Source organism: Clarias gariepinus, chromosome 7, assembly GCF_024256425.1.
Source record: "Clarias gariepinus isolate MV-2021 ecotype Netherlands chromosome 7, CGAR_prim_01v2, whole genome shotgun sequence".
Classification (NCBI taxonomy): Eukaryota; Metazoa; Chordata; class Actinopteri; order Siluriformes; family Clariidae; genus Clarias; species Clarias gariepinus.
The window spans coordinates 23,966,136-23,992,497 of NC_071106.1; the positions used below are offsets into that span (position 1 = coordinate 23,966,136).

The 26,362-nt window shown below is 43.6% G+C and overlaps 1 protein-coding gene across 1 annotated transcript in view; it reads left to right on the plus strand.

The window, feature by feature from the left end:
- Positions 1–26,362, plus strand: part of reln (reelin) — a 1,039,407-nt gene that overhangs the window by 200,630 nt on the left and 812,415 nt on the right. The gene's annotated exons all lie outside the window — the stretch shown is intronic.

Genomic DNA, 26,362 nt, shown 5'->3' on the forward strand with positions numbered 1-26,362 from the left:
CATATTGTTTTACAATTTATTACAAAAAATATTTTATTTTTGTATTATTTTATTTTTTTTATTCATTTTATTATTATTATTATTATAATTTTTATTATTTTATTAGATTACAATGTTATTTTATTATTTATGTGAAGCACTTTGGGGCATTCATGCTATACAAATAAAGATGAGTTGAGTTGAGATGTCACATATGAGACGCGCGCACAAACACATACTTATATAATATATTCACATACAAACACATACTGTATACACATTAAAACATAATATATTCAGTAAATATGTGAATTACACTCAAAGTAATCATGGAGTGTAATTTGATTGGTACCATTAAACATTTTATTTCTATTTATTTTATAGCTGGCGAAATACATTTTAGGCAGAAATGTCTGCTCGGTCTTGTTAAATCGTTCTAAACGCCTCAATTCTGCCAATTCCCCCATCCGCGAACCGATTTAATAACTTCACACCTACATCAAGGGTGAGAAAAGGGATGACAGTAACTGAGAGCGCTGTCGCGTTGTATATACTGTACAACACGCATTTATCAGCCTTTTGATAAAAACGCTGCCTTTTGTAAAGTGAAAGTGCGAGCCACATCAGTCATACATTCCCATATGACTAAATAATTTCAGTCATAAAATCACAATCACATTCCAGCTATAATTTCCAGCCCTGGTCAAATAATGGATGAAATAATTATTTAATGGTGGCCGGTTCTGAAATAGGTGAAAACCTGGCCAGCAGGAGCCATGTCTGCTCTTCAGGACTGTTTTAAGAACACTGACTGGAACATGTTTTTGTCAAGCCATTACAACCTACAGGACGACATCACCTGCCTGTGACGGTGACGGCTCCCTCCCAGATGCGCTGAACAACTTCTATGCTCGGTTCGACAGACAGAACGACGTGGAGGTGAGGAAGACCACCCCTCCTCCGAACAACCAGGTGCTGTGTCTCACTACAGCTGATGTGAGGAAAACTCTAGAGTCAAGCCACGTAAAGCTGCTGGACCAAACAACATCCCAGGCAGAGTGCTCAGAGAATGTGCGGAACAGCTGGCAAATGTTCTTACCAACATCTTCAACATCTCTTTGAGCAGCGCCGTCATTCCCACGTGCTTCAAGGCCACCACCATCGTTCCCGTGCCCAAGAAGTCTTCTGTGTCCTGTCTACCATCCTGTTGCACTCACACCCACCATCATGAAGTGCTTCGAGCGGCTCGTCATGAGACACATCAAGACCCTGTTGCCCTCCTCACTAGACCCACTGCAATTTGCGTACCGTCCTAAACACTCAACGAACGACGCCATCTCCACTACACTCCATCTTGCCCTCACACACTTGGACAAGAAGGACACATATGTTTGAATGCTGTACATAGATTTCAGCTCAGCATTCAACACTATCATCCTCCAACAACTGATCAGGAAGCTGAACCTGTTGGGCCTGACCACCTCCCTCTGCAACTGGATCCTGTACTTTCTGACCAGTCAGTACGGATCGGGAACTGCACCTCCAGCACCACCACACTGAGCACTGGGGCCCCACAAGGCTGTGTGCTCATCCCCTGCTGTTCACACTGCTGACTCACAACTGTGTAGCAACACAAGGTTCGAATCACACCACACGCTGCACCTGCAAAGCCACCAGCATATATATATATATATATATATATACAGTAGTTGATCAATTGGAATGGTTATTACCGTCGCGCTCACCGCCGCGTAAAAACGTCAGCGGCCAAAATAAATCAGTTGCATTTCAAAGTCATTCGTAAAATGGCCGCCAGGTGGCGCAAAGTGACATGTTTCGCTCGTTGCCGTAAATACAACAGTGACCGTTATACAGCGTATCTCTGTATCTGTTTATTGTTATTTAAGTTCTGGATTATTTCAGGTACTTTAAACACATTGTTGGGTTGCTCATGTTGGCTCATATGAGATGTAGTTTACAAATGAACACCTGGTTGGGTTATTTTGACCCAACAACTGGTTTATTCATTATTCTTTCCTTTCTCCAAATATCAGCCTGCAGAATGTTTGAAATATTACTGTTTATTGTGTTACAGGTGTAGTTTTAAGAGTTGTTTAGGCAGGAATGCGTGTGTATACAGCTCAAAACCTCCATCAGTTATTAAAGATAGCGGCTATTTAGAAAACATGCCCAGTGATTTCTGAGCTTCAGGAAATCTCCCGGCGCTCTGCGCATAACACCGGCCCAATGTCGGAAAGAATTTATAAACGGTTTCTAAACGTGGGCTTTTGTTTTTTTACTTATAATATTTGTTAATTTAATTTAAATGAGGTTTGGGCTCAGGACTTCGACTCGGCATCGTGATTCTCCTCTTTAATTTACTCCATAGTTTTAATCAGCGCTCAGCCGCATGCATGGAGTTTTCCAGAGCGCACCGGCAGAAGTAGACTAATGAATATGAACGCGTCGGGAAAACAGCAAGCAGACTGACTCTGACCATTTAAAAAAACGTTTGAGTTCATTTTCTGACGCGCTGAAAGTTCACCAAAAACAATACAGAGCAGCGCAGCTTACAACACTAACAAAATCACAACACTTACAAAATCACAACGTTTTTTCGTTATTGTGAGTGCGCTTAAATAAAAGTTGATTCTTATAAAGGCATGTAGTCTTATATAGTTTTATTATATAGTTTTTGCACATTAATCTGACAGTTTTTTCAGCCTGTCACGGCGTGCGCCCAAATCAATATCGCTCCTCGCTCACTAGTTAGGCGTCCTCCCCTTCAGACATGCGAAGCAGCGGGACCGCAGAATTACACATGACTGGTGAGCTATCGTTGCTATCGTTGCCCGGGCTTGCACCCCGTGCTATCAAATACTCGGGGTTTGTTGGGCTACAGTGGATTTTACTACGCGCTGTGTATGCAGCGCGCGTGCAACAACGCGGAAGTGCGGCATGCAAGCAAGGCAAATGGAACGCGCCCCAGTAACTTCAAAGGAGCGAGAGGTGGGAGGGGGGCGGTCCGGCCATCCGCGGAGAGCAGAGTCAGCGCGAGCAGACGGATGGCCATTGCACTCACACCGCGTAGTAAAATCCACTGTAACCCAACAAACCCCAATCATCACCAGCCGTGCCTTATTCCGTCATGTCATGTGGGCATTATAAGCTTTGTATTGAAAACTTCTAACTAAAAAGTGGCAGCTGGCACGCCTTATTTTGTTAATAGTCTAAATAAAAACCCTCCGATTTAATTTCCTATAGTCTAACCAGCGCTCATACGCACGCATAGTTTTCCCGAGCGCGAGGAAGTTTTTTGTGCTAAATAATGTTTATGCAGTATAAGAATTCCTATTAATCCTGGGTTGTTCTTTTAGTGTCACTATAGTGCTTTACAATGCCAGACAACATTCAAATACAAATGATTCACCCTCCCCAGGTGTGAATCGGCTGTTCTCACCTATACATTCAGAGGAACTGAAATGCATTTCTCCCCACTTTAAAAACCTCTTGAATCTGAGGCTCTTCTGGAGACTTTCAGTGATTTCAATTTGTGTAATTTTAATCTCCTGGATTCTAGATTCTAAAGTTGACATTGTTACCTTTTTTAATCATTGGAATGGAAGAACTTATTTTCCTTATGATAGCATAAATTGCATTGTTTTTAATCAGTCTATACACAATAATATTATTTGGTTTTTTTTTTTTTTAAACGGGTATGGGGGCTATCTTGGTTCATTAATCTCCGTGCCTGGTTTGGGTTTAGTATTCAGTGCGCATCTGTTATATTACAACTATCATAACACTCAAATATCTTTTATTGGGGGTTAAGTGACTGATGTGCCTAACATTTTTCAGCTGAGCCTTTGTTTCACTGAAAACGACCGCGACACCCCTCTCTCTCTCTCTCACACACACACACAGAGAGCCGACCAAATCATTAGCACGTCCCTCCCCCAAACAGCACAGACATTTACCTTCTATCCATTTACTTACACCTGAACTGAGTTGTTTGAGTAACATGGGTCGAACCCGTTACAAATCATAACAGTCTACTGCATTTCATTCTTATAATAACGCAAAAACACAAGCGGGGCTGAAAGACCGACATCTGCTGACGCAGTAGAACGTCCTAACACTGTTTTAATTTTATGGTAATTTATTTCAGTTAATAAATCTACTATAAATTTAAAGAACACAAGAAATAAGATGACACAAATCCATACACGCTTTTTTTTCTAATTACAAGTGATAAAATCAAAAGGCTCACTGTGTTAACATTTATTGTGCTTAAATTTGATCCTAATAAGATTTGATTTAATTTGAATTTTAGAACAGTGGCAGCTGGAACACCTAAAACAGATGCAGGATTATTTTTTTATATTCTAAATAAAAATGCTTTTTTAAACGTGGGCTATTGTTATTTACATGCAATATTTGTTAATTTAATTTAAATGGGGTTTGGTCTCCGGAATGTTGAGCATCAGGATCCTCTTCTTTACTTTCCTATGTAGAATCAGCGCTTAATCGCACGTATAAAGTTTTGTAAATTCGTTTAATGTTTAATAGTAAATAATGACCCCCGTTGCACTGTACCACCGCTTGGAAAACCTTATGAAATACAAGTTTAGGACAATTATGATGATCTGCCACGGCGTGCGCGTGTGATGGGTGTACGCCCAAATCTACTATAACTACTCCCTCACTCCGTAGGCTCCCTGAATAGGCACCAAAGGGACGGGGCCGCTTATTTGTGCCGGCTGGCGATAATTAACGTTAATATGATCTCGGGCTTGCTCCGCATTATAAAAGCAAGGCGCGGAGGTTTGTCTGAGGTCTGGGAAGTACGTGATGTAATGGAGAATATGAAAGAAGCATGTCAGTGGGGAGATGTGACGCGGCCAGGCACTTTAAACAAGGACACTAGAATTCCGCCCTTTGATCTCCGCGCTGAGGACAGCGCGAGAAAGAGCTGCGCGAGCTCCCGCAGCACCTTCACTCCCGCACCGTTCCCGCCCTCGCAGCCCCGCTGCCGAAGAGGAAGAGGCTGCGAGGACGTTTGTGTTAAGTTTTTTTTACGTCAGCGAGGACTCGCGCCGGCCATCGACAGCGGGAGAAGCGCTGCCTCCGCGTGCTCAGTTCTGCCACTCCGCGCACCAACACTTATCGTCAGCTGTGTGCCCGCATGCCAGTGTGGCACAGCCCCCGGAACTGCACATGCACAACCTTTATCCCATTCTTTCCATTCTCCCTCCTTCAACACTTTCCTTCCCCATTTTACCTAAATAAATTACCCTTTTCCCGTAAGACCTCGCCTCGTGTCCGTGCTTTATGGTGCCGCCCGTGCAACATGGGTCGAATCCGTTACAGATCATAACAGTCTACTGCATTTCATTCTTATAATAAACGCAAAAACACAAGCGGGGCTGAACGACCAACATTAGCTGACGCAGTAGAACGTCCTGACAATGTTATAATTTTTGTGGTCATTTATTTTAGTTAATAAATCTACTATAAATTTAAAGAACACAAGATATAAGACGACACAAAACCCTACACGCGTCTTTTCTAATTACACGTGATAAAATTTAAAGGCTCACTGTGTTAACATTTATTTTGTTTAAATTTGATCCTAATAAGATTTAATTTAATTTAAATTCTACATTTGTATCGTCATTTTAGTTCTGTGATTATAAATTTGTTTTACTACAATGTTTTACTTGATTTTATCCGCTACTACGTGCAGTTCTAAAACTCTGTGTCTCATTAATCCAGCAGAGAATGAACTAAGGCACGAGGCGTCAGCCTGTAGTTATATAGCGCCACTCAATGGTAAAAGCCAGCAAACGCACAAAGCCAAACGGTACCGCCGAGCGCGGCGACGGTAGGACCTACATTCCGATTAATTAACCACTGTGTATATATATATATATATATATATATATATATATATAGTTCATTTTATGATGGCGACACATTTTTACGTTTTAAATAAGATATGTTGGCATATTCACGAATCAGGACATTCGCATAGTTAACACTATCAGATAGCCTACTATCAGCAAATTAAATTAGTTTTAAGACCATTTAAATCAAGACCTTGCCATGTCTTTCATTGTTTTGTCCCTGTTAAGACATTACAAAAACTATATAAGAAACCTTTAAAGTACGAATCATTGTGAATTCATCATTGTGAAAATAATATGAAGCACATATACACACGTTCATCATGAAAGATGTATTGTAAAACAAAAGTTATTTCATGTTTGCTTCAGCATTGGAAACAATATTAATTAAGGCTAGTTAGCCTAAAACAATGTTTTTACAATACACAATTCTCTGTCGTACTTGGTCTGGCTTTTAGATAAAGTCCTTCCATGCGTCATCTAAAGGATATTCAGTGAAGCAAAACACATTTATTTAAATTCCCAAATGTTGCTTATGGCAAGTCGCATGCTAAATTGCGGCATCTCGTGGGAAAACATGCGCAGTCTTAATGGCCATATCTGTAGGTTATCTTCACAACACAATCAGTAGGTGTCATGTGTATGTTGCCAATAGTGTTGCTCAGATCAGAAGGTCTACTCACCCAAATCAGTGTCAGTTTTTCAATACAGAAAAAAATCCACCTCGTGGAACCAGACACAGATGTAAAGGTACAGTCACAAGTGTGTGCATTAGTTACCAAATCCTCTGAGAAGGAATTTGACTCGCCGCAATTTACACAGTTCTCAAGCTGGAAAGTAATAATTAGAGCCATAGCTAGTCTTGTTCGCAAAGGCCAGATCTTATGCTGGAAACCCTAACTCCAGAACAGATGAACTGACACAAGCAGGGGTGATAGTTGTCAGAACTGTTCAACAGAAAACATTTTTGGAGGAACTGAAGCGCCTTGCAAGGAATGAAGAGGTGCCCAAGCACAGCATCATAAGAAAGTTGAACTTTATTTTGGATGCAGATAGAGTAATCTGCGTTGGAGGATGTTTATCAGCCACCGAAACATGCTGGGAAGAGAAACATCCCATCAATATTCTAAAAAACAATCACATCGCTACTCTACTTGTCAGACACTTTCACGAACAAGTTGCACACCAGGTTAGGCATTTCACAGAAGGTGCTTTTCGGTGAGCTAGACTGTGGATAATTGGAGGCAAGAGACTATTGGAGGTAAAAGACTGTCATACATCTGATCTGCTGTCATACTGTGTGTTAGCCGGCTCGAAGTTCAATATAACAGTTAATGCCTTTAAGTTAAAATGGAGTGTAGTTTGTTATTAGTGGCTTAGGTAGACTGTAGGAAATTTCCTCCCAGAGTCCAAACTGTGCAGTCACAAGTCCTCAGAAAATAGCTGTCTGCATTAGCCGAGGCCAGGACCATACTCATGCTCAGGCAAGACATGTGTAGCTCGACAGAGAAACGGGGGGAGAGAGAGAATGAGGTGAGGAGACTTCGACTTTTACAATTCTTTATTTAACAATTTTTGTTGGTCACTTTAGGTTTGGTCCTAAGATAATTTCTTCCTTTTTTACAGAGCACATAATGGGGTTGGGGGGCGGGGGGAAATCTGTACTTTGTGCCTGTTTGTTTTTTCTGTTTGTGTATATTGCCATTTTGGCCTGACCAATAATAAAATAAATAAGCTGGCATATGAATTTGTTTCCTTGAACATATTTAAAACCAGGAATGTTTTATTTTTTTTTATGTATCCCTTATTTTACCAGAAATGTCCCATTGAGATACATTATCTCTTTTTCCAGGGAGTTCTGAACAAGGTGGCAGCAAAAAAGTTTAAAAGTTTCAACACACATCGAACATAAAATAAAAATCTGAAGTGTGAAATTCACATGCAGCGATTTAAAAATGTGTTTTAAAAGATGAAACAAAGACTTTAATCTGTAACAACGTATAAAAGCATGAAAAATAATTTCTTTCTGTGAACAAAAGGGGCATTCCTATGTGATTTCTGGATTTAAAATAAAGATAAAAGGGTTCACAGAGACAATTCCATGTAAAATTCCCTATTGAAGGTCAGCAGACTTTTTGCTGTATGCTGATAAGGTAGGCGGTCCCAACCTTAGTTGAAACCGTGATTGATTAAATGAAGTGAGATTGTTTCGACTCAACTACTAATGCCTTGGCTTGTAATGACTGCTGTCTGGCAACTATGGTGTTTTTTATTTTTTTACAAGCTGCCACTAATCAGTTAAAAGCATTAGCCGGTGAAATTGATAACCTCGCAGCAAATGACTATGTTTTATATTGAGTCAAAAGATTAATGGACGATTTAGTTCAGCTTGATGCTGAGATGGATGTTGACCTTAACCAAACTGTGTTTGACTGTCTTCAAGAAGTTGTCCGCCAACTTCATATCCTCACGCAAAAAGAGGAAGGGGAAAGTTGGGCTTCCACAATGCGTTTTACCTCCGAATATAATTGAGGCTCATCTACCTCTGGGTAAAACACATCGTAGATGCCCAACATTCCCTTCCACTTTCTGTGTAAGGATATGAAGTTCTTGAAGACCGTCAAACACAGTTTGGTTAAGGATCCTGCAGAACGTGCTAACGGTCTCTCCTCGGCAGCCATTTGCATAGTTCGTTTCAGATAACTAAAAAGCATCACACTGATTAGATCGATTGCTTCTGTCTGAGGTGCCCTGCGGACCAATCCCGGTTTCGACTAAGGCTGGGACTGCCTACCTTATCAGCATACAGCGACAAAGAAATGTAAAAATATGGAAATCCAGAAATAAAGAAATGTGGAAATGCAAAAATAAATAAATGAAGAAATGTAAAAATTCAGAAATAAATAAATCTTGAAATATGTTAATAAACAAAAGTAGGAAAATATTTAGCAATTTTCCAGGGCTTATTGTATTTATGTATTTATTTATTTCTATATTTACTTATTCATTCACACATTTATTTATTTATAATTATGTCATGTTTAGTCCCCCATAATACAGTGCCCCCGACTCTGGTATAATATCATTTTTTTAAGATCAAGTTCAGTGCGCCATGGGGTGTCTACCATCCCATTCAGTTTTTTTCTTATTAAGGCCTTTAACACAAGACTTGTACAGAACCTTACAAGACATAATGTCAAAGTGCATCTCCCCCTCACCCCTGTACTTCAGAAAGGGGCCATTATATTAGTCTAGGTCTGGAGTTATGATCAGCTGTACAAAAGGATTCATCCTTTGTAGAACTGGTTTCGTTTCCTCTGTATTCCATCAGCTGAGCTTGTTCCTCCAATGTAAGGTTGGACCTCCAGCAGTGCAGGAGTTGGTTAGCGACCCGTTGAGACCGTAGTCCCATATGTACTACCAAATCCTCTGCTTAAGCCAGGTCTGTTTCTGCAATGTTTACCAACTTCCAGAGTATTACAATCCCTACAGAGACCAGAGTCTTAGTGTTGTGGTGGTTTCGCTCAAGATATCTAGATGCCCTCCACAGACCAGGGGCTCCTCCAGCAGCCAGTAAAATGTTCTGTTTTCCTTATTTTGTCTTTTTAAAAAGTTCCAAAGCCCTTGATAAAAAAAATGGTAATCCAGTAGTGTCTAGTGATTTTGGGTCCATTAGAAACAGAATTCTGTCTAGTCCAAGTCCTCCCACTGTGATTAGAAGTCTGTAGACTGCTGCTCTACATCCTTAGTTTCTGGCTCCAGTGGTGAGCGGTCTCTAGATGAAATGCAGACGGAAGGTTGCAGTTCTGCTGGATAGCTGCACAGCCCCTGCCCTCCTTCCTCTTTAGGCAAGTGAAAAATGCTTTGTGGTATCCAGTGCAGTTTGTTCCAGAAAAAGTCTACCAGTAGGGCCTGGATGCTTGCTAGCAAGTTTGGTGTTGGGTCCATAAATTCTAGCTTGTGCCACAGGTACAATGCTTCTAGGTTGTTGACCAGAACCCGTTCTTTGTAGGACAGGTGAGGTATATTAAAAAACAGGAAGCTGATCTCTCATAAAAGAGGTTTAAACAAGCGTCGCTCCAGCTCCTCAGCCTCGCATGGAGGCTTGGATTACGCAGCCTTTGCGGCCCCGCTCGCGAGAGGGGATCGACCACCTCAAGGTTGGGGGTCCAGACTGGGACCGCTGGGGAGGGAGTCCCGGTCCTCCGGCTTTGAGGACGTCGCGCTTCTTCCTCTGCCTCCCGGTTTTGAGGACGCCGCTCCAGCTCCGCCGCCGCCGCCCAGCTCAGCGCACGCCGCTCCAGCTCCGCCGCCGCCGCCCAGCTCAGCGCACGCCGCTCCAGATCCGCCGCCGCCGCCCAGCTCAGCGCACGCCGCTCCAGCTCCGCCGCCGCCGCCCAGCTCAGCGAGCGTCGCTCCAGCTCCTCAGCCGCCGCCGAGCGTCGCTCCAGCTCCTCAGCCGCCGCCGAGCGTCGCTCCAGCTCCTCAGCCGCCGCCGAGCGTCGCTCCAGCTCCTCAGCCGCCGCCGAGCGTCGCTCCAGCTCCTCAGCCGCCGCCGAGCGTCGCTCCAGCTCCTCAGCCGCCGCCGAGCGTCGCTCCAGCTCCTCAGCCGCCGCCCAGCCCACAAGCGTCGCTCCAGCTCCTCAGCCTCGCATGGAGGCTTGGATTACGCAGCCTTTGCGGCCCCGCTCGCGAGAGGGGATCGACCACCTCAAGGTTGGGGGTCCAGACTGGGACCGCTGGGGAGGGAGTCCCGGTCCTCCGATAACGCTCCGGAGGAGCGTTTTTTAGGGGGGGGTACTGTAAGGGTTAACCCCTAGAGGGCGCCAAAGCGCCCAAAGTTTGGTTTTCATTGTGTTTTTGTTGTAGTTTTGTTTAGTTTGGACTTCATGTCCCAGACTGCACCTCGGTCAGGTGACGTAGGAATTCACCTGAACCGAGGTAAGCTAATTAAGTTTATTATAAATAGCCTGACTGGAGCACAGTCAGGCGTCTAGCTTTAGTTAACGTTATAGGATTTATGTCGGTGTTTATTTTGTGTTCTTTAAATAATAAAAACCTGTACTGAAACGCCAGCTCGCCTCCTGCTATTATGCCACCGAAACACACACGCCGATGTAGGAATCGTAACAAAAGCAGCTTTTTACAATCAAAAGAATTATTTAAGTTTGTATAGAATTTGAATCTGTATGAATCAAAATGGTCAGATAGTTCAATTCAATTCAATTCAATTTTATTTGTATAGCGCTTTTAGCAATTTTCATTGCCGCAAAGCAGCTTTACACAATCAAAAGAATTATTTAAGTTTGTATGAAATGTGAATTTGTATGAATCAAAATGGTCAGTTTGTCCCTGGTGAGCAAGCCGGCAAGGAAAAACTCCCTGAAATGGTAATAGGAAGAAACCTTGAGAGGAACCAGACTCAAAAGGGAACCCATCCTCATTTGGGTGAAACAAAAAGCAGTAAATGATCTGCATTTATACAGTGTGTAGGGTGGAAGGCAGTTCAGCTATAATAGCTGATGTTAATTGATGTTAATATGGAGTCCAGGTAGTTATTGAAGACCCAGGTAGACTTGTAAGAAGTTCCAGTCCTGAACTATCGAACTGTCAAGTCCCCAGAGAAACAGTTGCCAACACCAGTCAAGGCCAGAACCATTTTCTAGGTAGAGAGAATCATCCCCAGACACCAGAGAGACATCTCCCAGAGAGACACACGGGGCATCCATGTGACGAGATCTTCAGCCAGAAGTGGGGCACCAGGATGGGTCAGACAGGTCCTGAGGGCAGAGGGAGTCTGGATTACTGGCAGCTCGGGAACGATATGTGTAGCTCGACAGAGAGAGAGAAAAAGTGAAAGGGGGAGACAGGAGGAGAGAGAAAAGAGAAAGAGGGGGGGAAGAGAAAAAGAGGAGAGATGGCAGTTAGGTATGGTCACAGTCACACAATGTATAATGTGAATGTATATTTACTGTAGAGTGCAAGCAGAGACTTCGGCAGGACTAACTATGACAGCATAACTAAAAGGGAGAGCCAGAAGGAAACACAAACATGAGGGCTTCCTGAGATGTAAAGCAAACAATTACCTCATCGTCAGCAAACCTAAGTGATCAATGAGAGTGAGGAAGACAGCATCCAAACATACCAGTTTACCATAATACTCTACGTCCATGAGTCCCCCAGATCTGCTCCTTTACCTATGGCAAATCTATTTATAAAAATGCTTGGCTAAATAAATAGGTTTTTAGCCTGGACTTAAACACTGAGACTGTGTAGTATTTTAAAATCAATGCGAAATTTCACAGGGAGCTAATTAAGTGAAGATAAGATAGGTGTTATGTGCTTGTATCTTCTGTTTCTAGTGAGGACTCTCGCTGCTTTATTCTGGACTAGCTGAAGCTTGTTTATGCACCTAGTTGAACAACTAAAAAGTAGGACATTACAATAGTCCAATCTAGAGGTAAAAAAAAAAGCATGAACTAATTTTTCTGCATTGTTTAGCGACAATAAATTTCTTATCTTGGCAATATTTCTGAGGTGAAAGAATGCTATCCTGGTAATATTATTTACATAAGCTTCAAATGAAAGGCTGGAATCTATAATCACACCTTTTACTGTTGCACTTGATGGAACAGAAAGTCTATCTAAAGTTACAGAGTGATCTAAAATCTTACTTCTAGCTGTATGCGGTCCTATGACTAGAACTTGTGTCTTATCTGGATTAAGCAGAAGGAAGTTAATTAGCATCCAAATTCTTATGTCTTGCACACATTGCTCAACTTTAGTAAGCTGGTTTATTTTATCAGGTTTTGCTGAGACATACAACTGTGTGTCATCAGCATAACACTGAAAACTAATACCATGCTTACAGATTATGTTGCCCAGAAGAAGCATGTAAGGGGAAAAAAGCAGTGGGCCTAAAACTGAACCCTGTGGAACACCAAACTCCACTAGAGAACATGCAGAATAATCACCATTTAAGTCAACATACTGATACCGATCGGTCAAATAGGATCTGAGCCAGGAGAGGGCTGTACGCTTAATTCTTACTACATTTTCTAATCTGTAAAGAAAAATACTATGATCAATTATGTCAAAAGCTGCACTGAGGTCAAGTAATACAAGCATGGTTACACAACCTTGGTCAGAGGCCAATAGGAGGTCATTTACTACTTTAACGAGTCCTGTCTCTGTGCTGTGATGAGGCCTAAATCCTGACTGATACAGTTCATGTATGCCATTTCTATGTAGATATGAGCATAGCTGCTCCACTATTATCTTTTCCAGAATCTTAGAGATAAAGGGAAGGTTAGGTATTGGCCTGTGATTGGAGCTGGGAGGGGTCAAGGTCAGGTTTCTTAATAATCGGTTTAATAACTGATAATTTAAAAGATTTTGGAACATACCTAATGCTAAGTAAAAAATAAATTAAGTCTGTTTTAAAGAGGGCGTATAATCGTTTTACCAGGGAGTAAGTTTCTTATCTCTAATAATTTTTCTTTTAACTGGAGCTACATTATCTAAGGTATAACGGAACGTCGACTCTAAATATTCAGTTGCCTGATTGAGTTCTGTGGGGTCAGACGGTGATCTAATCAAAGTTGGTAACTCTGGGAGATTACTAATAAAACTTTGTGTGGTAGTTGATGTGAATGTACGTTTAGTACGGTAGTGCGGCGCTGTGCATATGTTATTACTATGACACACTTGAACTGAGACAAGATAGTGATAAGATATAACTTCAGACAATGAAGATCCAAAGAATATTATTAAATCTAAAGTGTGACCTGCTTTATGAGTGGGTCCTACTACACACTGATTTACTCTTACTCCAGTCCAGTATGTCCAGTATAGACATAAATGCTTTATGCACAGGGTCTTCTGGATTCTCAAAATGAATATTAAAATCTCCAGCAATTAACGCCTTGTTTACAAAAACGACTAGGTTTGAGAGAAAATTTGCAAATTCACTAAGAAATTCAGACTACGGCCCCGGAGGTCTGTAATGACAATTAGTGGAATCGACTGAGCTGACTTAATATTTGTAGCTACACTTGTTATTTTACTATAAAGAACTTCAAATTACTTAAATTTGTGTCCGTGTTTTTGTATAATACTCAAATTATCATTGTGAATAACTGTGACGCCTCCTCTTTTACCAGTTAACCAGGGCTGGTGTATGTACATATCTGGCCTTTAAAAACACACGTTTTCGGGAAAGGGATCCCACGACTTGCCGCGGCAAGCTGTGAAAATGCCCTTCATTACCTAGGGGGAGTCTGTAGTTTTGTGTGTCTACTGAAGCCGAAAATGTGTTATTTCTCTTAGGCGCCCATTGACAGCAAGCGACAGAGGTCATAAACGTGTCAAGCTTTAACAAATATGTATTTATTTTTCATTTCTCCTTCAATGATGATACTTCTTTGACTGCGCTTTCTCTATTTAGAATTATTATTATTATTATTAGTAGTAATGCTCCAAATTTATTATTATTATTATTATTATTATTATTATTGTAACGCACCTGCGCGTGTGTGCAAAAAGAATACAAAGATGTACAGATGTTACTCATGCGGTATTCTGGTTTTACCATCACGCCTCACGGTGGCGGCATTTGGGTTTGTGCGTTTGCTGGCTTTTACCGCTGAGTGGCGCTATATAACTATAGACTGACGCCTCGGGCATCAGTTTATTATCTCAAGAATTAATTAACTGTGCGCCGTTAGAGCTGCACATAGTAGCGGAGAAAAAAAAGTGAAACGTTGGAGTTAAATAAATTCATAATCACAGTATTAAAATTACAGTACAAATGTATAATTTAAATTAAATTAAATCTTATTAGGATCGAATTTAAGCAAAGTAAACGTTAACACAGTGAGCCTTTAGATTTTATCATTTGTAATTAAAAAGCTACGCATGTATGTTTTTCGTCATCTTATATTTTGTGTTCTTTAAATTTGTAGTAGATTTATTAACTGAAATAAACGAAAATAAATTACCATCAAAATTAAAACATTGTCAGGCCGTGCTACTGCGTCAGCAGATGTTAATGTGTTTTGTGTTATTATAAGAATTAAATGCAGTAGGCTGTTATGATCATCAAAATGTTCTTTAATAAATAATAAAAAATATTTTAACAAATTACATTTTCACATCCCAGAACGCCCGTTGCGCTGTACCACCGCCGGCAAAAACCTTATAAAATACAAGTGAAACATTAAATGAATTTATCACCACAGTACTTAAATTACAGTACAAATTTAGAACTTAAATATAGGGGTTTCTTAGTTCCATCAAATTTAAGCAAAGTGAATGATAACACGGTGAGCCTTTATATTTTATCATGTGTAACACTCGCGTAGCCAGAAAACTCTGGCTGTGTATCAGAAAACGTGGGTGAGTCACAGGTGTTGTCAGATTAATGGGCAAAAACTATATAATAAACCTATATAAGCTACATACTCTTTATAAGACTTTACTTTTATTTAAGTGCACGCACAATGACGACAAAATGTTATGATGTTGTAAAATAATGAAAGCAAACGCTACAGCGCTATTCTGTATCGGTTTCTGTGAACTCATCAGAAAATAAACCAAAACTCTGTCTATACTCGCCTCACAGACGTGAAAAATATATGCTTACAGAAAGTAAAATGTCTACTTTTATATAAACTAATGGAAAAAAAACAGCTTATGTACTTCATATATAAAACGTAAATTACTACAGCGCATCCACTCACAGCCGAAACGATAAGACATCAACTTATCAATGAGTTATTAAAACATCCAGTCAGTTTCCTTGCTGTTTTTTCCCGACGCATTCATAATCATTAGTCTAGTTCTGCCGGTGCGGTGTTTCTTATTCCCACCCCCGTTAAAACGGTGTATTGAGAGGCTCGCGCGCGGTCCACTACACAGCAAAAACATATTTGTGTCATGATTTATGCCCTGTCTTCCTCGTATTCCTTTTTTTTCTCCACGCTGTCACTTTACCCACGTGCCCATGTTTTCCCCCAGCCTGTCATGCATTCTTTCCCATGCCCCCGTTTCCGCCCCATTTACACACCTGTTTCTCATCTCCTCCGCTGATTATCCCAGTGATTTAAGCACGTGCTGCGCGCTGCTCAGAACGCTGGATTATTGTGTGTATTTATACCTCAATTCTCTCGCGTTTTCTTTCATTGTCTTTCACGTTACGACCTCGCTTTGTATTTTCTCGTTATTGATTTTTTGCCTGCCGATTTTGATTGTTCGCCTGCCGTTTGATCTCCCGGTTTTGACTCCCGCTTCCCCCTTTGATTTACGGCTCCTGTCTCTCGTCCTTTTGGTTTCGCTTTGCGTCGTTGCTTGTCTTTCTGGTTTTGACCTCGCGCTTTTCTTTTGACTACGGCTCTCGCTTCATTTTTTGTTTTTGACGCTTCGCTGACGGACTCACGGCATTCGACCCTCGCTCACGCCTCCGACCACGCCCCTCCCACATCTCGATACAGTCATTATCCGCGCTTGGATTCATATCGTTCTGCCTTTCGCCGTGACAATTTGTATGTTATGACTGAGATAAGGCGGCTCACATTGGCGTGCGTTTCGCACAGTGCCGGAAAGACAGCCCTTATTTAACACGTATAAATGTGTGTTTGTTATATTTTGGGAAAAAGAAATCTCTTATAAATCTTTAATATCGGGTTCACGCGAACATTTTACTTTTACCAAAAGATTAATTCACACTTCAGCCATTCACACACATGCATTGTGCTATGTTGTTTGTACACACTTTTACTTTTCCCCTTATAATCTACCCTTTGATTAAAATGCTCCCGATATGAGCTCGTGTTGGCTTTCATAAAGAGAGACGACATACAATTGATTAAACACTGCATTTTTTAAGTGAAAGTGTGCGCGATGTGAGCAGCTTTAATTATTAATAATTAAATAATTATTAAATGGTGGACATAAACAGCAAAAAGAACAATATTATTTTACTTTTGATTATTATTATGTTATTGAATGATTATTTGAAACTGAAGCCCTTCGTGTAGATTCATGCCACGAGTCATTTTATCATACAAAGATTATTAGGTTGTGCTCGGACCACTAAGCGTCTGTGGATTCCAAAATTGACATTTTTACCGTTTTTTAATCACTGGAATGAAAGAGATAGAAAATTTCCTTATCATAACACGCCTTGTATTGTTTTTAATCGCTCGATACACAACTCATCATTTTTAATGCTTTCTTACAAAGGAAAAATACAAATGAAATATATTTTTTTGGTTTATTTATTTAATTTTTAATAAAATCTAAAATGAAAACATTGTAGAGTAATTAAAAACAGTGTAGAGTGATTAATAACATGCATGTTATGATAAGAAAAATCTCATTCCAGGAATTAAAAACAGTAACAATGTCAACTTTAAAATGTAGAATCCAGAAGATTTTAAATTTACACAAATTTAATAAGAGGCCCGAAGCAAGATCCAAGATCCTCCACTTTGCTGAAACCATGCACAGTGAGGAGGGGTGCATTTTAGTTTCTCCGAGTGTAAAGGGGAGAACAGCTGACTCACACCTGGGGAGGGTGTATTATTTGCATTTGAATGTGTCTGACATGGCAAAGCACACACTGCAAGAACAACAACCTAAAGTAAATAGAAATAAGAGGCTCTGATTATACTGCATAAATATTATTTAATAAACAAAATTCCAGCCACGACATATAACCATATTATACCAAAGATAGAAGTGTATATTTAAGTTATTTTAATGTTCTATTCTGTAGGTCTATTTCCCCAGTTTTTTTAATATATTGTAGCGTTTTTACGCCGGGAAGAATGCTGGAGAGACGAGTGAGCTTATTTGCTACCCAATGCAATGGCTGGGAGTACTTTATTAGGCACTTAGCATGTATAGCATGAGCAGCACCTTCACTCAGGAGCCTACATCCAATTCACCACTAGCTTGAACTGGAGCACATTTCACACGTCACACACCTCAACACACACACAACAGGGCCGAAGTCACTAACCCAAACACCTTTCCCCATCATGGTGAACACACCGACATTCCCGCAAAGCATGCTGGTCGTCAGCCGCCGCCCCGCCCACGCCACACTGCCCCCACCCGAGCTGTGACCGTCCCTGGTCACCATGAAGAACTTTGTTTCGGAAGCGTGGAGGCGGTCGGCGCTGGCGGTGGGAACGCCGGCGTCCTTTGGCAGGTGAGGGATGAATGCAAACGTAGTCCTGAGGCGGTTCGGCCTCCACAGAGTTCAATGTTTCCCCGGCGTGCGGCTGGCAAGGCGCAAGACGGTCCCGGTGGAGCAAAACTCGTGCCCGCCCCGCCAACCGCACCCGGTAGACGACATCGGAGAGCCGAGCTATTACTGTACAGGGGCCCACCCAGTGAGACACACGCCCGGCCGAGAGCCCCCTCCTTCTCCTTCCGGAGGAACACACCCACACCTGCTCGCCAGCAGCAAAATCTCGCCCCTGGCTGTGAGTGTCCACGCCCATTCGCCCCATAGGTGCCCCCACCCGAAAGTCTTGCAGCGGTGCCCGCGAGCGCTGGGTGGGGCCCTTCTGCCTGGCAATGAGCGGTTCACAGTTCAGCTGTGAGACCGGCGGAGCGACTGCGGGTGACGCTCTGGGAGACGCAGTAAGACGGCTGCACGCTGGCTCGGACGGCTGATCACCACCGGAGAGCCTGGAGGACTGCACGGGGGGAACGTCCTGCGTCGAGGGTTCTACGTCGAGACGGCGCTCCACTTGCTCGCAGTACCGGCCACGCGCTTTGCTGCCCGGCCGGCGAGGTAAAGCGCCGGTGTTAGCGCGCAGATTTCCCGCTCGGTCTGCTACCGGAAGTTCCGCCCCCCCGGGTGTGTGCTGCTAACCTGTCCGGCTGTGGTTTGGGTCCGAGCAACCTGGCTACCCCGAAGTTACCACGCAGAGTTCTGCTGGACAAGTTCAGCACCGCACCCCATCTCTCCAAAATGTCCAACCCCAAAACGCAGTCCTCCTCGACATTCCCCACAACGAACCCGTGGGAATAAGTCCGTCCACCCACCTGGACTCGCACTGTGCGACACGCCCTTACCTTCACGTAGCCCCCAGCAACGGTGCAGATGCTGAAGGCAGGATCAGGCCGTCCGCAAACACGCTTGCTTTGCCCCAGTAATCCAGAGCGCAGCAGCGAAACAGTGGAGCCGGTGTCCACGAGCGCCCGCAGTAAGACGCCATCCAGCACACAGTCGATGTAGAGCCCAGCGCGGCTTACCACGCGTCCTCCCGGCGCTAGTCTAGCGGCTGCTGGTGTACGCTGTCCCGTGCCTCGGCCTCGCCGCGAAACGTCGGGGAGTTGCTCGTTGCCTAGCCGCGACGGGTAGCCCTGTCCCCGGCTAGGTTCACGAACGGAGCGCCACTGAGCTGCAGGCGATCGCTCGGCTCTTCCGCCGTGATGTACCGCCGATATGGGCTCAGCGCGCTCGGCCTCGCGCAGCGGCAGGTCGCTTTGCCGGCTAACGGCGCACGGAGCTGTATGTTGCTCCGGCGCATGCGCAGCGCCAGCCTCCGCCCCGAGATCCAGCGCCGGGATTTTCACCTCGCCGCTCCGCGTTGGTTGCCGTGGTGTGCTCGCTTTAGCGCCGTCGGGAAAGCGCTTCTTCTTCGCGAGTAGTCGCTCCGCTACTCGGCGGCCCGCTTGGATTTTCTGAAGGTCCTCCGTTGTGCGCTCAAACCCGTGACTCTCCATCCCACTTCTGACACCAATGTAGCGTTTTTACGCCGGGAAGAATGCTGGAGAGACGAGTGAGCTTATTTGCTACCCAATGCAATGGCTGGGAGTACTTTATTAGGCACTCAGCATGTATAGCATGAGCAGCACCTTCACTCAGGAGCCTACATCCAATTCACCACTAGCTTGAACTGGAGCACATTTCACACGTCACACACCTCAACACACACACAACAGGGCCGAAGTCACTAACCCAAACACCTTTCCCCATCATGGTGAACACACCGACATTCCCGCAAAGCATGCTGGTCGTCAGCCGCCGCCCCGCCCACGCCACAATATTTAAATTTTGATGTCTTAAAATTTTTTTTTTTATAATAACAATAAACCAATACAAACAGAAGCTATATAACAGTTCATTGTTTGTACAAATGAAGTCGTTAGCTAGTGAACTTAATTAGCTTGTCTAAATATATATTTTTTTACAAGCCCTTGAGCTGTTGTTAATGCTTGTTTGGCCAGTCAGTTTCCTTGCTGTTTTCCCCGACGCATTCATAATCATTAGTCTAGTTCTGCTGGTGCAGTGTTTATCCCCACCCCCGTTAAAACGGCGAATTAAGAGGCTCGCCCGCGAGAGGTTGTGCGCGTGCGGCCTACAGCAAAAACATATTTGTATATTATGACTGAGATAGGAAGGCAGCTCACATCAGTGTGCGTTTTCGCACAGCGCCGCAAAGACAGCGCTTATTTAACACGTATAAATGTGTGTCTGTTGTATTTCTGGGAAAGATAAATTTCTTATAAATCTCTTATATCGGCGCGCGCATTCATCTGACTTTAGATCCAAACTCGGCAAAGTTAAAGAGCGCACGCACCCGCCGCTGGTTTACACGAACATTTTACATTCAAGAGATATTTCCTTGCAGCAAGTGTGTGATGCGGCAGGTTGTCCTCTCTGCACACATTTGTTCGATTTTATAGTCTGGATGTTTATGCTACTCCGGGCCCATGGGTCCTCGAGTCAGCCTCCCAGATATAGTTCTGAGACCTCCTCTGCCTTTGTGCGCACACGCTACGCACGCTTGGGGTCCCGACACTGGCAGTGAGGCGGCAGTGGCATTCTCGTTCCCATAGCCTTTTCACGCAGCATCGAGTGTAGCCTTTGAAAGGGAAGATCTCGGGTTACTTTGCTGTAACTCTGTTCCCCGAAAAGGCGGGAACGAGATGCTGCGCTTCAAGGCCCCACTGCCTACATGACCGGACGTCCGTTCAGACAAAATCGATCTGAGGAATGTTTCCGGTTTACTTTTATTTATAACTTGCAGGTGTGTCTCATCAAATTACGTCACCTGACCGAGGTTATATAAGCCAAAAATTGGCGTGCTTGATACACACATGCTTCACAACCGGCAACACGAAAAGATGTTCCCATGGCATTTTCATGCAAAAACTCGTTCCCGCCTTTTCAGGGAACGCGGTTACAGCAAAGTAACTCAAGACATTTTTTTCGCTTAAGTGGAGCGACTATATTTAAAGCATTACAACAGGCAGAGTTGAACCTTTCAACCAATAATTAGTAATTAAAGTATCCATACAAGATGACAGAGAGGCATTTAAATTTGAAATAAACTTGAAATATGACTCACAGAATTCAACAGTAGTATTAGCATGAAAAACAAAAGAGTAATGTACAGACTGTAAAAGAATAGGCTGAACATATGAAATAGCGGGCTCAAAGCAGGATAATGATCAGAAATGCCAGCATCAGATATTTCTGAGGTATGTACAGAGAAACCATGAGTTAAGACTAGATCCAGCGTATGGCCTCCATTATGTGTAGGACTTACAGACTGTACAAAATTGAGTGAATCCATAAGGCTCATAAAGGGTTTAACTATAGGTTTAAAAGGACAACAAACAAGAATGTTAAAGTCTCCTAACACCAATATTCTGTCACAACGAGACACTTGAGTGGACAGAAACTCTGAAAACTTATGAATAAATGTTGAACAGACTTTAGGTGGTCTGTAAACTAACACACAAAGCAAAGGTCCATATAGATTCATTTTTAGAAGTTCTCAAAACTGAGAAAGGCATCAACAGGTAGAAGTCTACATTTGAATGAGTTTCTAAAAACAGTGTCCACCACCATGTCCACTTGGTCTGGGAGTACTGTAAAAAAACAGTTAGAGGGGGACAGCTCACCAAAAGATGACATGTCACCATTTTTTACCCAAGTTTTAGTCATAAACATAAAAATCCAAGGTATGAGAAATAAAAAAAAATCATTTAAAATAAAAGTTTTATTTGTCACTGACCTAGCATTCACTAGAGCCATTTTGACTGGTGAGTGAGTAATCGTTGAAGAAGTGGAGGTACCTAATAGAGCAAGTGGAGGTGCAATAGATCTCTGCAAAAGGGCAGCGTGGAAAAGGGCTGCTCGAGCTCCGTGGCATCTTCAGTCCCTCACAGAGCCCACCTTTGAAATTCAACCACCAAAGAGAAAAAGGCTGCTAGGAGAACTTTGTTAAGGTCCCTGATCCCAGCGGGGTAAGCGGCCCAGCCGTCATGGGTGTGTGCAGGAGCACTTCCTCCTCATGCTCCATCCTGCCACTCTGCCCAACACTGCCTTTCACCAGCCATGTGTCCACATATTAGCTGGGCATGGCCAATGGAACTGCACGTGCACACCTACACTTCTTTTCTCCCCTTTTCCCCTTCCTCCCTCCTTTTAACACTTTCCTTACCCATTTCCTTAAATAAAATGACCCTTTTTCCCATAAGATCTTACCTCGTGTCCATGTGTTTGAGGTGATACCCATGCACAAGTTCCACTTGTACCCATGTGGTGTACCCATGCACAACCTGTTATACTTACCAATTCTGTGTATCCTCTGGCCAAGGATGAGAATACGAAATCTGATATTTACCAATTATGGTAACGTAAGATCTGGGCAAAAGTTTTTAAAATACAAGACCAAGTTAAAAGTTCCTTATAAAGAAACAAGGATTTATTGAACTACTATACGATACATGAAACTACTCTACTTCAACACACAAACATATACAGACACACAAACAATTCAGAGGGTGAAGGTTTTTCAAGTTTCTAGTACTGGTTACTAGATCTGAGAAAGTCACAAGAGCAGAGCCTTGGGTTTACTTTACTGTTTAGTTTGAATCATGCACGAATTTTCCGCAAGGTATAAGATTGGTTAGTGAGCTGTTGTAGGGATAACCTCTTTCGGGGAAGCCCTGCAGTGATGTGCTGGTTGTTTGGTTAACGATTGTGTTCTGGAACTTCTTCAGAGGGGTTGTTTGTCGCAAGACCTTGGAGTTCTGGCACAACGTTTTGTTGGGGGTCTTGAGTGCATGACTTCTCAAAGAACTCAAAGAGCTCTAAAGAGCCCGAAGCATCTCAGGACAAAAAGTGCAAGAGTGAAAGAGTGCCCGCAATGGCGAAGCGGCGAACCTGGTCGGACCTGGGAATTTTGACCCTGCAGAGTCCCGCAGGTGATTGTGGGGCATAGAGACGCCCTGCTGTGTTCCTTTTTTGTGCATACATCAGGCTAATATTTGGTCTGTCATGTGGGGAACATCTTTATAAGGTTTTAGTAGTTTTGTAAAGTGTATTAACATGAGCCCTGTTTAAACTTTAACATTTTCATTCACACCAATGTTCTTTAAAAACAAGATATCTATATCTACACAAAAAGGGTTTATGTCAAGATTAAGATATATTTATATATAAAGATTGTGGTTGTCAAGTCAAGTCAAGTGAGCTTTTGTTGTCATTTCAACCATATACTGTTTAGTCCAGTTACCCGTTCACAATGTTCCTCCAGGACCGAGGTGCTACATACAAAGTAAATTAACAACATAAATTATCAAAACTAACTAGCTACCTAAGAAACCTAATTAACTGTTGAGACAATATGTAGCATGCAAGTGCTTCTTGTTTTGACACTAAGCTTTATGTAATCACATAATGTGAAAATAAAAATAAAGAGGTTAAAGGTCCATTTTCTTCTCTCTGTCACATCTGGGCCACCTCAGTCCTGGGGAGTAAGATCGGGCTCACCGGATTACTGAGCTGTGGCTTTTGTCTCCCCCTAGTGTGTCTATGTTGGTATTGTTCCCCATTAAGTTAATCAAACACTAAACAAAAGTCACCTGTGTCTACCTCCTGTGTCACACTATTTAACCCAGCCGAACCCATACCACCTCGTCTGGTCACTGATGTGCACATTGTCTTGTCTCTCACCCCATTGTGTGTTTCTCTCTCTCTCTCTCCCAGGACTGAGTCACGTCTGCAGGAAGTGGCAGTAGAAAAAAAGGGGTTTCATTAAAGTCATACTTATTTTTGGAAAGTCATTCAGCTTTGTGGTTCATCTTCTGTTAAAGAAGTGAGCACACGCATTCTCAGGTGCACTTCAGACAGCCCCCTGCAGACCCAGCCTGGAAAAGCGGCTACTGAGCCGTCCAGTGTTTTTGTTTGTTTTAGTTTTATTTTGTGCCTTGTGTTATCCCTTCCAAAATAAACCTCAGTTTTCCTTAAACCTGCACCTGCGTTCGTCTCCTCCCTATGAAAGTCATGACAGATGACCAGACCCTCCAGAACGCAGCAGGGACCCCCACTCCCAGAAGATGAAGTCTCCATACTAGATTACATCCGCCGGCAACAGGGGCAGATGGACAGTTTGACCAGGGCAGTAAGCGATTTGGCTCGCAGCGTGCGAGACATCGCTGTTAACCGAACTGCCCCTATCTCTCCTCCACAGCATTCCACATCCTTACCACCTAGAGCCACCCCTCCGGAATGATACGCTGAAGACCCGGAGGGGTGCAAGAAGTTCCTTATGGCCTGTGAGCTGTACCTTGCTGATTACCCCGACCTATCAGATCAGACAAAGATCAGCTTAACCATACAACAGCTTACCGGGCCAGCGATGGACTGGGCCACCGTCGTGTGGAGCGCAGGTGGTATGGTGACGTCTCATTACGGCGGTTCCTCCACGCCTTTTGCACAGATCACGGTAAGACGGAGGAACAGCAGCTATTGAGGCTGAAACAGGGACACCTCTCGGTGGCGGATTACGCCGTCAAGTTCAGGGTCCTCGCCGCTGAGAGTGGCTGGTGTGAGAAAAGTTTACTCGCGCGCTTCCGGGACGGATTGCAGCCGGAACTCCAGCTAGAGCTAGCCTGTCGAGACGCGGACTTCAACCTGGACGAAACCATCGAGCTTGCGATTAAACTGGACCAGCACCTCCGGGGACGCGAGCTCCTGTGTCGAAGCTTCCAGACCCGATCCAAATCAAAGCTCTAGATGGCAAACCATTAAAACAATCGCCAGTTAAACTTCTTTCCATGCCCCTGCAGTTAACCTTCCCTGGTCACTCCGAGGAATTAAAATTCTTTGTGATTTCCAGATGGACCAAGCCGTCGTGCTGGGTCTCCCATGGCTAAGCCCACACAATCCAAATTTTGATTGGGCAGGTTCACGCATCACGTCCTGGTCCCCCAGGTGCGCAAAATTCTGTAAACCATCCATGTTGAAGGTCCAAACTACCACCATTGAAAGCCCTATTGCCCTAATGTCTACCACGGTGCCATCTGAGTGCGATAGGTTCAGTGACGTGTTTAGTATTAGGGCAGCAGCACGACTTCCTCCTCACCGTCCGTGGGACTGCGTGATTGAGCAAAACACCGCCTTGCTCGCGCATTTATCCGTTGTCCGTGGCAGAAACACGGGCAATGGAGGAATATGTGAGTGAAGCTCTCCGGCAGGGACTCATCAGCAGGTCCACATCTCAAGCGTCGGCAGGATTTTTTTTTTATCGAGAAAAAAGGGGGGGGGGGTCTTCGACCTTATTGATTATCAATAAGGAACTCAATGGGAACTCAATACTATTACAGTAAAGTATAGGCACCCACTGCCCTTGGTACCGGCCGCTATCGACCAGCTTCGCGGCGCGTTCATCTTTACGAAACTCGACCTCCGCAGCGCTTATAACCTCGTTCGTGTTCGCAAAGGCGATGAGTGGAAGACTGCGTTTAGCACAACATCAGGTCATTACCATTACAACGTAATGGCTTATGGACTGGTAAACGCACCAGCGGTGTTTCAGGGGTTCATGAATGACGTGTTTCGGCATATGTTAAAACGGTTTGTCATAGTATACTTAAATGATATCTTAGTATACTCTCGGTCATATGCTGAGCACGTCCATCATGTAACCGCCGTTCTACGTCGACTGCGCAAACATGGGCTCTATGCGAAAGCAGAGAAATGTGAGTTCCACAAAATGGAGATCGCATTTCTCGGCTATCGCATAGGACCACAGGGGGTCGAAATGGACGTCGCCAAGGTAACGGCGGTGCAGTTATGGCTGGAACCCACATCAGTGAAGGCGATACAGAGCTTCCTTGGGTTCGCCAACTTTTATAGGCGCTTCATTCAGGGCTTTAGTATGCTGACAGCGCCGCTCACTAACTTGTTAAAGGGAAAACCCCAAACGCTGCATTCCAGCGCCTAAAATGAGCTTTTACCTCCGCGCCTATCTTAAAACTGCCTGACCCTACCAAGCCCTTCGTAGTTGAGGTCGATGCGTCGGAGGTAGGACTTGGAGCGGTGCTGTCACAGCGCCATGGCCACCCAGAGAAACTCCACCCCTGTGCTTTCTTTTCACGTAAACTAACACCTGCCGAGCGCAACTATGATATCGGAAATCGTGAAATGCTAGCAATAAAAG